Below are 12,091 nucleotides of genomic sequence, written 5' to 3'. Positions count from 1 at the left end.
GCGCTTAGATCCGCTCGGCCACAGCGGCCGGCTACATTCACTTGCACAGCGCCTGCTTGCAGTCGTTTTGCCTTGAAGATGACAGAGTGTGCTCATGTAGAAATATCGGCGGTTGTCGACAAAATCACCCGGCTGCATTCCCGTAAGTTATTTGAACAAACTAAATTCTTTCTTCCTACATTTTCGAGGGGAAGTATTATGGAAATAGAAGAGGACGTAGGTGAAGATGAGAAGGGAGATATAATACTGCGTGAAGAATTCGACAAAACACTGAAAGACTTAAGTCGAAACAAGACTCCGCGAGTAGACAATATTCCGTTAGAGCTACTGATAGCCTTGGAAGAGCTAACCATGACAAAACTCTTCCATCGGGTGAGCAAGATGTATGAACGGGCGAAATACCCCCAAACTTCAACAAGAATATAATCATTACAATTCCAAAGAAAGCAGGTGCTGACGGGTGTGAAAATGACCGAACTGTTACTTCAGTAAGTCACGGTTGCAAAACACTGACACGAATCCTTTGCAGAAGAATGGAAATATTGGTAGACGCGAACCTTGGGGAAGAGCAGTTCGGTTTCCGGAGAAATGTAGCAACACGCGAAGCAATACTGACCATACGACTTCTCATAGAGGATAGGTTAAGGAAAGGCAAACCTACGTTTATAGCATTTGTGGACAAGAGAAAGCTTTTGAAAATGTTGACTGGAATACTCTTTTTCAAATTCTGAAGGTGGCATGGACAAAATACAGGAATCGATAGGCTATTTACAATGTGTACAGAAACCAGATGGCAGTTATAAGAGTCGAAGAGCAGGGAAGGGAAGCAGTGGTTGAGAAGGGAGTGAGACAGGGTTGTAGCCTATCGCCGATGTCATTCTATCTGTATAATGAGCAATCAGTAAACCAAACAAAAGAAAAATTTGTAGTAGGAATTAAAGTCCCAGGAGAAGAAATAAAAACACTGAGATTTGCCGATGACATTGTAATTCTGTCAGAGACAGCAAAGGACTTAGAAGAGCAGTTGAACGGAATGGAAATTTTCTTGAAAGGTGAGTATAATATGAATATCAACAAAATGAAAACGAGGATAATGGAATGAGTGGATTCAAATCAGGTGATGCAGAAGGAATTAGATTAGGAGAAAAGATACTTAAATAACAGATGAGTTTTGCTATTTGGGAAGCAGTGTAGGGAGGATATAAATTGTAGACTGGCAATGGCAAGAAAAGTTTTTCTGAAGAAGAGAAATATGTTAACATCGAGCATAGATTGAAGTGTCAGGAAGTCCTTTCTGAAAGTATTTGTATGGAGTGTATCCATGTATGAAAGTGAAACATGGTTGGTAAACAGTTTAGACAAGAAGAGAGTAGAAGCTTTTAAAATATAGTGCTACAGAAGACTACTTAAGTTTAGATGGGTAGATCACGTAACAAATGAGGAGATACTGAATAGAATTGGGGAGAAGTTTGTGGTATAACCTGACTAGAAGAAGGGATCGGTTAGTAGGACACATTCTGAGGCATCAGGGGATCATAATTGCAGTACTGCAGCGAAGTGTGGGGGTTAAAAACCGTAGAGGGAGACCAAGAGATGAATACAGGACTCGAACCTGTGACTGTAGTAGCAGCGCGGTTTCGGACTGAAGGGCCTAGAACCGCTCGCACACAGCGGCCGGCCCTTGTAGATCAGGAGGTCGTTGGTAGTCACGAGCTCTCACAGCATAACATACTTTATACTATATGATCAAAAGTGTGCGAACAGCTATTAGTGGACATTAATATGGAGTGTGTCCATCCTTCGCTTTTATGACAGCTTGAGGTGTCTGAATGGCCATTGAGAAATGGCAGCCCATTCTTCCTCAAGAGCCAAAATCAAAGATGTTAGTGGTGTTGGACGCTTTGGTGTGGAGCCAAGTCGACGCTATAAATCCCAAAAACGTTCCACTGGGTTCAAGTTGGGACTCTCGGCGGGCCGATCCATTTCAGGAATGTTACTGTTCACAAACCACTGCCTGACAGGTGTTGTTTTTGACAGGACCCACTCCTATGCTGATAGAATCATTCACCATCCCCGAACTGTTTCTCTATCGTACGTAGTACAAAATGCTTTAAATGTGTTAATATACTTCAGCATTGTTGGCGTTTTCTTACGTGCGTGAAGGGAACCACACCATAAGCACGAAAAGAAGCTCGTGCCATTACATCAACTCCCCTTACTTCATTATTGGTGCTACACATTATGGCAGGTAACATTCTCTAGACATTCGTCAAACTCGAACCGTTCCATCGGATTGCCACAGGGCATATCGTAATCCATTCCAAATCAATCGTTCCCAGTCAGCCGCTGTCTAGGGGCGTCGGTCTTTACGTCGCCTCAAGCATCGCTTAGCACCGATTACAGGTACGGATGACTTATGGGTAGCTGTTCGACCATTTCTCCCAATTCTTTCTTAGCCCCTACACACAGTCACTGTGCTAGCTGAACTACTACTGGCACTTCGGAACTCGCCAGTGATTCCTCCCAGTGATTTCAGGCTCCTTTTTACAGCGACCTTCCGCAATACTCAACGGCGCTTGTCCGCCAGTTTGAGGTCTGGCTGGTCTCGGTTTAGCTGTGGTTGTCCTGCCGCGTGTCCAGTTCACAATCACATCACCGTCAGTCGATCTGGACAACTTTGGTAGGACTGAAATGTCCCTGATGAATTTGTCACTTATGTGATTTCCAATGATTAGCCCATGTTCGAAGTCGCAGAGCTCTCAAAATGTTCAAATATGTGTGAATTCCTAAGGGACCAAACTGCGGAGGTCAACGGCCCCTAGACTAACACACTACTTAAACTAACTTATGCTAAGAACAATACACACACCCATGCCCGAGGGAGGACTCGAACATCCGACGGGAGCAGAGGTCTCCTGACCGATCCGTCCTGCTCTTGCAGCTTCTCAACACAGTACACCCCCTCCCCCCCCCCCCATCCTTTTTGTACTGGTCCGTCTCTCGCAATGTCTTGGGGTCAGTTCTGCATTACATAGGGAAGTCCGGAAAATTTTGATCATATAGTTTATGCACTGGACAGAGTTGAGATCGGGTGTAGCCAACACTTCACTGGATTTCGTCATCATCTCCGAATGATTATCTGGATATGAGTCATGGACAGTTGCGCTGAAAATGGCAAGTCGCATGTGAAGGGTTTCAACAGTTCAGAAATAATAACGAAATAATCAACCTCTTCTCTAATAACTGTAGGCCTGCAAGATCTTCAGGTGAACAAATCATATTTCTTGTAAGGTGTCAGGCAAATCCAACACCTTCCATGAAAACCCTGACATGATAAGCAAATCCAGTAGTATGTCACATAGCTCTGAATAAATCGTGACATTAAATTAACCAAAGTAATACGAGTAACGAGTGAGCAAATGGAATACCACAGACTAACACAAGAATGCCTAAATGCATGTCGTACCTTCCCACCTACGCAGTTCCGAGGGGAGAAACGAGAACAGAAGCCGAGAGCAGAACCGTGTTAAGCTAGAAGGCCCTACGATAAGGGACGGACTGGACACCCACGACGCCAGCCTACCTCTAAGACTACCACCCGCATGTTTTAGCGTGAGACTATTTCGCGTCTCTGTTACGTCAAGGACCACCCCCCCCCCAGCCCATGTTAAAAGATAGAGCCCTCCAGAAAAACAGTATAGATCTTACGATAACACAAAAAAGGCCACTACCACCCGCAAGTTTTAGCGTGTAACTTTTACGCATGTCTATTACATTAGGACCACCCCCTAGCCCATGTTAAAAGATAGAGCCCTCCAGAAGAACAGTATAGATCTTACGATAACGCTAAAAGGACCACATCAGCTGCAGGTTTTAGCGTGAGACTTTTTCGCGTCTCTGTTAAGTTGCAAACTTTAAAAAACATTGCTCCACCACGAAAAGTATAACGTTCCTCATTGGATAGACAGAATTTTTGTAGGCGGAGATAAAGGTTAACATTTAGACCCTGATTGGTCAGACGAAAACACAGCCAGATAGTTTTTGTTTTTTTTAAACCAACTTCGGTAAATGTAGTAAGGAGAAGTTAGAGGAGAGTTGCTTCCGAGATGGCGAGGTGAGCGGAGCTGTTCTGCCCGCCGCTGCCCTGACGCTGCCTAAACACCCACAAGGTAATGAACACAAGCGATGCCGCATTTTTGAGCGCATAGGGCTTCACTCAGAACTGCAAAAGTCTTATCTGTTACACCCCCTTTTTTGCGTAATACTAGTGTCGACCGTTAATTAAAACTCATGGTGTTCACATTTGCTACTTGAAGTGAAAATCGGAAACGCGATGATTTCTCTATTATATAATTATTGAGAAGCCACATCAGCCACTGTAATTTACGACAAGTTAGATAAGTAATTAAAGAAAATTGAGGGTCACTGTAGACCATTTTGATAGTTTTCTCTTTTGTAAAACTTAATTTAAACCTAGATTATAGATGTGATATGGCATAGGTCATCCTTCGATCCATTGTAGAACTTGGAAACCCATTCAGGGAATATTCGTTCACATTTTTGTTGAACGCAGTTGCCTTTTACCATCCTGTATTACAACACTTCCTTTTATCAATAGTGCAATTTATAAACAATGTTTTGTGAGTAGAATAAAATTTCCAGTGGTAAACTTAACTGCTTTTTCGACGTTATTTTACCAGCTAACTAAAAATAGGTAAGCCTTGAACCCCTTCCACTAAATTTAGTTAGTATTAAGATTCTTTTACAGGGAGTGCTGTGGAGCTGACGCTGAGATCATTAAGTATTTGATTATATCATCGCTAGTCTCACTGAACTCTTCTGAATTTTACATGTCATGTGTGGTCTGGCGTCTCCTTACCAGCAACAGGTCCCAGGTTCAAACTAGTCAATTCCCTAAAAAACACGCTCAGAGCGTCGTTGCGCGAAAGTGGTAGGGAGACACGATATAGAACAAACAGACACCACCATGAATGTTTAGATTCTGTCATCAGATTTTGTGCCTCGATGTGACGTTAAACCCTAATATCCCTCCCTTCCTTACTTGTGTACTATTTTTAGTGTGTAAGTCGAGCTGGAGTATTGGAAGGCAATCTGTCTTTACAGTACCGTCGTCGAGCATGTATGCTGATAGGCAGTGTGTCTTCACACTACCACCGACATGACGTAACGAGGCATGTGATTCATCAGGAAATTGATTTCCATTGCTCCATCTTCGGTTCCGTGTGTACTTCATTTCTAATTAGTAGCGTAGTCTTCTTCCACGTGATGCTCCACAGGTTGCCGTGTATTCCCCTTCAGGGAGCTCCGTCGTCTACTCTCGATATACACTAATGGCGTCAAAAGGTGAACGTCCGATGACTGTCGCAGATTCCATGACACTTAGTGGACCTTCACACTCTTTAATTTGCCAAATGTTTTTTTTCCACTTTTTCTGCACGTGTAACCTCTTGAATGGTTTCTCTGTGTCACAGTCTCCGGCATTTGTGTACATTTCGTGGAATATATTTGCTAATGATGTTCTGGACAGTTTCAACTACTGTCTGAAAATTTGCAGAAGGTCTCAGTAAATGTAAAATGTCTGAAAAAGTAGATACACTTTCTGTGTATAAGGGGATATGGAGAACCTCAAAATGGTGTCCCCAAAAGTGCAACGTACGCATTTTGATGATCACCACGACGACAGTCTGTTTCATTTCATACACGTTACTGAACCATTAGCCAGTCACTCTGATTGCTATGCCTTAAGTAGTGGTAGATATGGGTCAGGCAGTCTTTGTCTTTGTTGAGTAACCGACAGCTGATGTTTGCAATTGTGAACTATACTCGTTAAAGTCGAAATACCACGCAACAACATCGCGTGAGACATCGACAATTCTCAACGAACCTATAGCTGCACGAAATAAGATATTGAACAGTAAATAATAAACTATTTGCTTTGTATAAACAGACTACCTAAACAATTTGTAACTACAGTGGAACCTGAAAGGTGCACTATTTACATGTAATAATTATGCATCAGTGTGTCTGGAATGAGTGGTGAACACAGGGACTAAAATATCAAATGTAGACAACGATGAGTTGATCCGCAACTGTAACTGCAATAAATTTCTTGACAAATCTATGACCTTTTTCGGTGTCATGGAAAGACACATTGTTGGAAAAATAAATACAAAACAAAAATTAGAACTCAAAGTTAAATAAAGCTCTTCAAAACAGTCAAGCTTAAACACGCAGTAGCTGTTAAAGTACGGAACAAGGACAGTACATTGCTAAGTCGGGCAGACCCGTATGAGCACATCGAGTTAAAAAGGATAAAGCTTAAATGAACACTCTTCCTTTTGCTATATATCTTATACAAAAGAAGAAATATCAAGTGCACTGTATCGACATTAATCTCGACTTCCTCCATACTCTGAAGAAAGGTCTTTTAATGATCATTTTTGAAGAAATGGAAAGCTCAGCAAAGCTACCAACCAGGAAGAAACTACACTCCACGAAAAATGTACCTTAAGGAAGATACAATTATTCAACACGTTTCGTCCTGTTCCTCGATGTCAATGATAACTTTTGCCGCTCGTATTTTCAGTTCCAACCGAGATTACCTACAGTCCGTACTGATGTGAACAGTTGACATAAGCTCCACGTTAGGATGTTTCCATGCTCTCACTACGACTCTTCGTGTAGCTACGCTTCCGTTTCCACCTGCATTTGTCAGCCCCCCTCCCCCCCCCCCCCCCCTTGTGCGCCGTCTCCCAATATTTTCAATTCCTACTTGAGTCTGCATTACGTTAAATCTTCTCTGTGCAATCTGGAAATGCCCTGGTTTTTATTTGTATTCTTCTGTGAATTTTTAAAATAGTTTCACACTGTTGATTTAAGCACTCCATACATACAGGTTGTTAGGGGTGTAAGTGAAGAAATTTCAATGATGACTTAATACAGTTTACTGAATGACTTTACGTTAGTACTTACTTTGCAAACTAATAATTATAGCTATTACGATCAGTATGTTTTTAGGTTAGTTAGTACACGTGGCACAAGCAAGCTTTAAAGTTTATTTTCTCCTGGGCAGTATGTGAGTGTGAATGCAAGGAGGCAAAAGGATGATGTATACTGATGGGTGTAATCCACTTCCCAATGGAGTTATGACAGTGCAAGAAACGTCATAGAATAAATTAAGTGATGTACCTGCGGGAAAACTGTTAGACACAGAGAAGAAACAATTTAGACACTGAAAATGGTACTTATTAAGGTGCCGATGTTCATAATGTGTATACTTATACCCCTAACATCCTGTTTATTATGAGCTCGGTCTTCAGAGGACCAATGCCGCCTTCTATCCTTTACACAGTCTGCTTTGTCATTGGCTGCCAGCTTCCTGAAAGCTGTGTTAGAGGCCCCTGCCGTTAGTGTGCTTGGAGCCGACACACTGAACGGGCTACCAAAGCTGAGGAACAGAGATCTCAACTGCCACTTCATGATCGGCGACGTAGAACTGCAATATTGCCGTATTTTTCCATTTATTTATTCTAGACCACTTTCTCGGTGATAACAATGGATGTTTTTAAAATTTATTCCATTCCATTCTGGCCTGTTGGTAAGGCAACCGTTTTTAATTATTTAAAATTGAAAAGCAGTTTGGGTTGCCAGGTTATTTAATGTCAATAACGCGTTTCGCCCTTTTGAGGCATCATCACATTCTCTACAAAACAAGAAAACAATCCATAGGGACAAGTTAGAGTGAAGGGCACGTTCCTATCTCGTACGACTAAGTAAACTAAAACATACAGTTCATTAAAACTTGCACGAAAGTAGACTAATATGAAACCCTCAGTCATAAAAATGAGAGGTGGTCCTAATTAAAAGAAAGAAATCACTACAATAAGCCACCATGAATATGAAGGAAATGGGAAAATGTCAAAGAAGTTTCAAAAATCCTTATGTTATCTGAAGCACACCAACACACAACAGCATAACAGAACAGCATAGGAACACACTTAGAAAAGCATAAACACCGTATCAGCTGTGTGTCAGTGCTAAACGAATCTATTACGCCGTGCCCAGCCGATACCGCGTTTATGCTTTTCTGACCATTGTCCTATGCTATGAGACTATAACGGTGTCTGATGGTGTGCTTAAGGTAACGTATGGCTTTTGAGCCTCTTCAGCACTTATAATCAGTCTGTCATTTAATCAAGTCTTCTACGATAGATATTGGAAGAGAATACAGGATACACCAGCATACCTACTTCGTCAGCGAAAAATGATATAGCGGAAATATTTACATACATTTATTATGGTTTTCACCATATACTTTACAAATGTGTGAAATCTTATCCTCTGTAGACACATGTTAAAAAAAGTATTGTCAATTGACTTCTCCACGTCCCAATTTTTACCTTTCTTGGATTTAATTGCCTCTGATTACATAGAAACTTTTTATTGGATTTAAACAAATTATTATTGTGCTCCCTGCCGCCGTTGGATAAGCAGCTGCAGCAGCAAGTCGTATAACCCTAGCTTACTTATTTGTTAGATAGTTTAATTAATTTCTTTGCGTGTTTTTGGGTACTTGCATTGTTTAATTCATATATTTCGGGCGTATTATAGTATTTGATAGTTGTAGCATCGCGCTTTAGTGTTTACTTGGTAGATTCTTATTTAAATTGCGTGTGAGTTTCGTATAGGAGGTGCAATTTCGAGTTTTAGTTACTGTAATCGTAAATTCAGCAGATTGTAGCGCAGTCGTTAGGCATTTGTACAGGTTAGTTGATACATTCTTTGCGTGTTTCGCTTGCGTTACCTAGGCACGGACTCGTGTTTCAGTAACTGTTGTTCAACATCGATTAGAATGGACAGGGACTGCGATTGCTGTGTTCGGATGAGGGCTGACTTGGCATCCCTTCGCTCACAGCTGCAATTGGCGCTGACTTCGGTCGCGCAGCTTGAGGCTGTTGCCAATGGGCACCACTGTGGGGAGCCGGACTTGGGTATCACGGGGATGTCAACCTCGTCCCGTCTGTCCCCAGATCGGTCTGCCGCTGTGGTTGCCCCGGTTGCTGCCCGCAGTGGGGCTGAGCCCTCGCCTGTGGTTGATTGGGAGGTCGTTCCAAGGCGTGGCAGGCAGCGAAAGGCGTCCCCGGAGGCTGATCAGAAAGCCTCCCCCGTGCGTCTGACAAACCAGTTTCAGGCACTGTCTCTGGCTGAGCCAGATGCAGCTGCCTGCCCTGTTTCAGAGGATCATTCTCAGCCTTCAAGGTCCGGGTAATCACAGAGGGTGGGCTTACTGGTAGTTGGGAGCTCCAATGTTAGGCGCGTAATGGGGCCCCTTAGGGATACGGCGGATAAGGAGGGGAACAAATCCAGTGTGCACTCCGTGTGCATTCCGGGAGGAGTCATTCCTGATGTGGAAAGGGTCTTTCCGGATGCCATGAAGAGCACAGGGTGCAGCCAGCTGCAGGTGGTGGCACATGTCGGCACTAATGACGTGTGTCGCTTTGGATCTGAGAAATTCTCTCTGGATTCCAGCGGCTATCTGATTTGGTGAAGGCTGCCGGTCTTGCTTACGAGATGAAGGCAGAGCTCACCATCTGCAGCATCGTTGACAGAACCGACTGCTGACCTTTATCTTGTGGTGAAGTCGAAGTAGATACTCCGTGCGAATTGGTGTGGGTGGAGGTTATACTTAACAGCCGAATTAAGTTAATAATTGGCTCCTTCTACCGACCCCCAGACTCCGATGATACAGTTGCGGAACAGTTCAGAGAAAGTTTGAGTCTCGTAACAAATAAAAACCCCACTCATACGGTTATAGTTGGTGGGGACTTCAACCTACCCTCGGTATGTTGGCAAAAATACTTGTTCAAAACCGGTGGTAGGCAGAAAACGTCTTCCGAGATTGTCCTAAATGCTTTCTCCGAAAATTATTTTGAGCAGTTAGTCCACGAACCCACGCGAATTGTAAATGGTTGCGAAAACACACTTGACCTCTTAGCCACAAACAATCCAGAGCTAATAGAGAGCATCATGACTGATACAGGGATTAGTGATCACAAGGTCGTTGTAGCTAGGCTCAATACCATTTCTTCCAAATCCATCAGAAACAAACGCAAAATAATTTTATTTAAAAAAGCGGATAAAGTGTCACTAGAAGCCTTCCTAAAAGACAATTTCCATTCCTTCCGAACTGACTATGCGAATGTAGACGAGATGTGGCTCAAATTCAAAGATATAGTAGCAACAGCAATTGAGATATTCATATCTCATAAATTGGTAAGAGATGGAACGGATCCTCCGTGGTACACAAAAAAGGTACGAACGCTGTTGCAGAGGCAACGGAAAAAGCATGCGAAGTTCAGAACAACGCGAAATCCCGAAGATGGGCTAAAATTTACAGACGCGCGAAATTTGGCTCGTACTTCGATGCGAGATGCCTTTAATAGGTTCCACAACGAAACATTGTCTCGAAATTTGGTAGAAAATCCGAAGAAATTCTGGTCGTATGTAAAGTACACAAGCGGCAAGACGCAGTCAATACCTTCGCTGCGCAGTGCCGATGGTACTGTTATCGACGACTGTGCCGCTAAAGCGGAGTTATTGAACGCAGTTTTCCGAAATTCCTTCACCAGAGAAGACGAATGGAATATTCCAGAATTTGAAACACGAACATCTGCTAGCATGAGTTTCTTAGAAGTAGATACCTAAGGGTTGCGAAGCAACTCAAATCGCTTGATACGGGCAAGTCTTCAGGTCCAGATTGTATACCGATTAGGTTCCTTTCAGATTACGCTGATACTATAGCTCCCTACTTAGCACTCATATACAACCGCTCGCTCACCGATAGATCTGTACCTACAGATTGTAAAATTGCGCAGGTCGCACCAGTGTTCAAGAAGGGTAGTAGGAGTAATCCATTTAACTACAGACCTATATCATTGACGTTGGTTTGCAGTAGGGTTTTGGAGCATATACTGTATTCAAACATTATGAATCACCTCGAAGGGAACGATCTATTGACACGTAATCAGCATGGCTTCAGAAAACAGCGCCGGCCGCGGTGGTCTCGCGGTTCTAGGCGCGCAGTCCGGAACCGTGCGTCTGCTACGGTCGCAGGTTCGAATCCTGCCTCGGGCATGGATGTGTGTGATGTCCTTAGGTTAGTTAGGTTTAAGTAGTTCTAAGTTCTAGGGGACTAATAACCACAGCAGTTGAGTCCCATAGTGCTCAGAGCCAGCCATTCAGAAAACATCGCTCTTGTGCGACGCAGCTAGCTCTTTATTCGCACGAAGTAATGGCCGCTATCGACAGGGGATCTCAAGTTGATTCCGTATTTCTAGATTTCCGGAAAGCTTTTGACACCGTTCCTCTCAAGCGACTTCTAATCAAGCTGCGGGCCTATGGGGTATCGTCTCAGTTGTGCTACTGGATTCGTGATTTCCTGTCAGGAAGGTCGCAGTGCGTAGTAATAGACGGCAAATCATCGAGTAAAACTGAAGTGATATCAGGTGTTCCCCAGGGAAGCGTCTTGGGACCTCTGCTGTTCCTGATCTATATAAATGACCTGGGTGACAATCTGAGCAGTTCTCTTAGATTGTTCGCAGATGATGCTGTAATTTACCGTCTAGTAAGGTCATCCGAAGACCAGTATCAGATGCAAAGCGATTTAGAAAAGATTGCTGTATGGTGTGTCAGGTGGCAGTTGACGCTAAATAACGAAAAGTGTGAGATGATCCACATGAGTTCCAAAAGAAATCCGTTGGAATTCTATTACTCGATAAATAGTACAATTCTCAAGGCTGTCAATTCAACTAAGTACCTGGGTGTTAAAATTACGAACAAATTCAGTTGGAAGGACCACACAGATAATATTGTCGGGAAGGCGAGCCAAAGGTTGCGTTTCATTGGCAGGACACTTTGAAGATGCAACAAGTCCACTAAAGAGACAGCTTACACTACACTCGTTCGTCCTCTGTTAGAATATTGCTGCGCGGTGTGGAATCCTTACCAGGTGGGATTGACGGAGGACATGGAAAGGGTGCAAAAAAGGGCAGCTCGTTTTGTATTATCACGT

The 12,091-nt window shown here is 43.1% G+C and overlaps 1 protein-coding gene across 2 annotated transcripts in view; it reads right to left on the bottom strand.

Annotated features, from left to right (window-relative positions):
- Positions 1–12,091, bottom strand: part of LOC126334772 (ATP-binding cassette sub-family C member 4-like) — a 548,862-nt gene that overhangs the window by 156,318 nt on the left and 380,453 nt on the right. The window lies entirely within an intron of this gene.

This window comes from Schistocerca gregaria, chromosome 2 (assembly GCF_023897955.1).
Source record: "Schistocerca gregaria isolate iqSchGreg1 chromosome 2, iqSchGreg1.2, whole genome shotgun sequence".
Lineage (NCBI taxonomy): Eukaryota > Metazoa > Arthropoda > Insecta > Orthoptera > Acrididae > Schistocerca > Schistocerca gregaria.
Note: the sequence above shows the minus strand (reverse complement) of the source record. Positions and strands in the feature narration are given on the sequence as shown.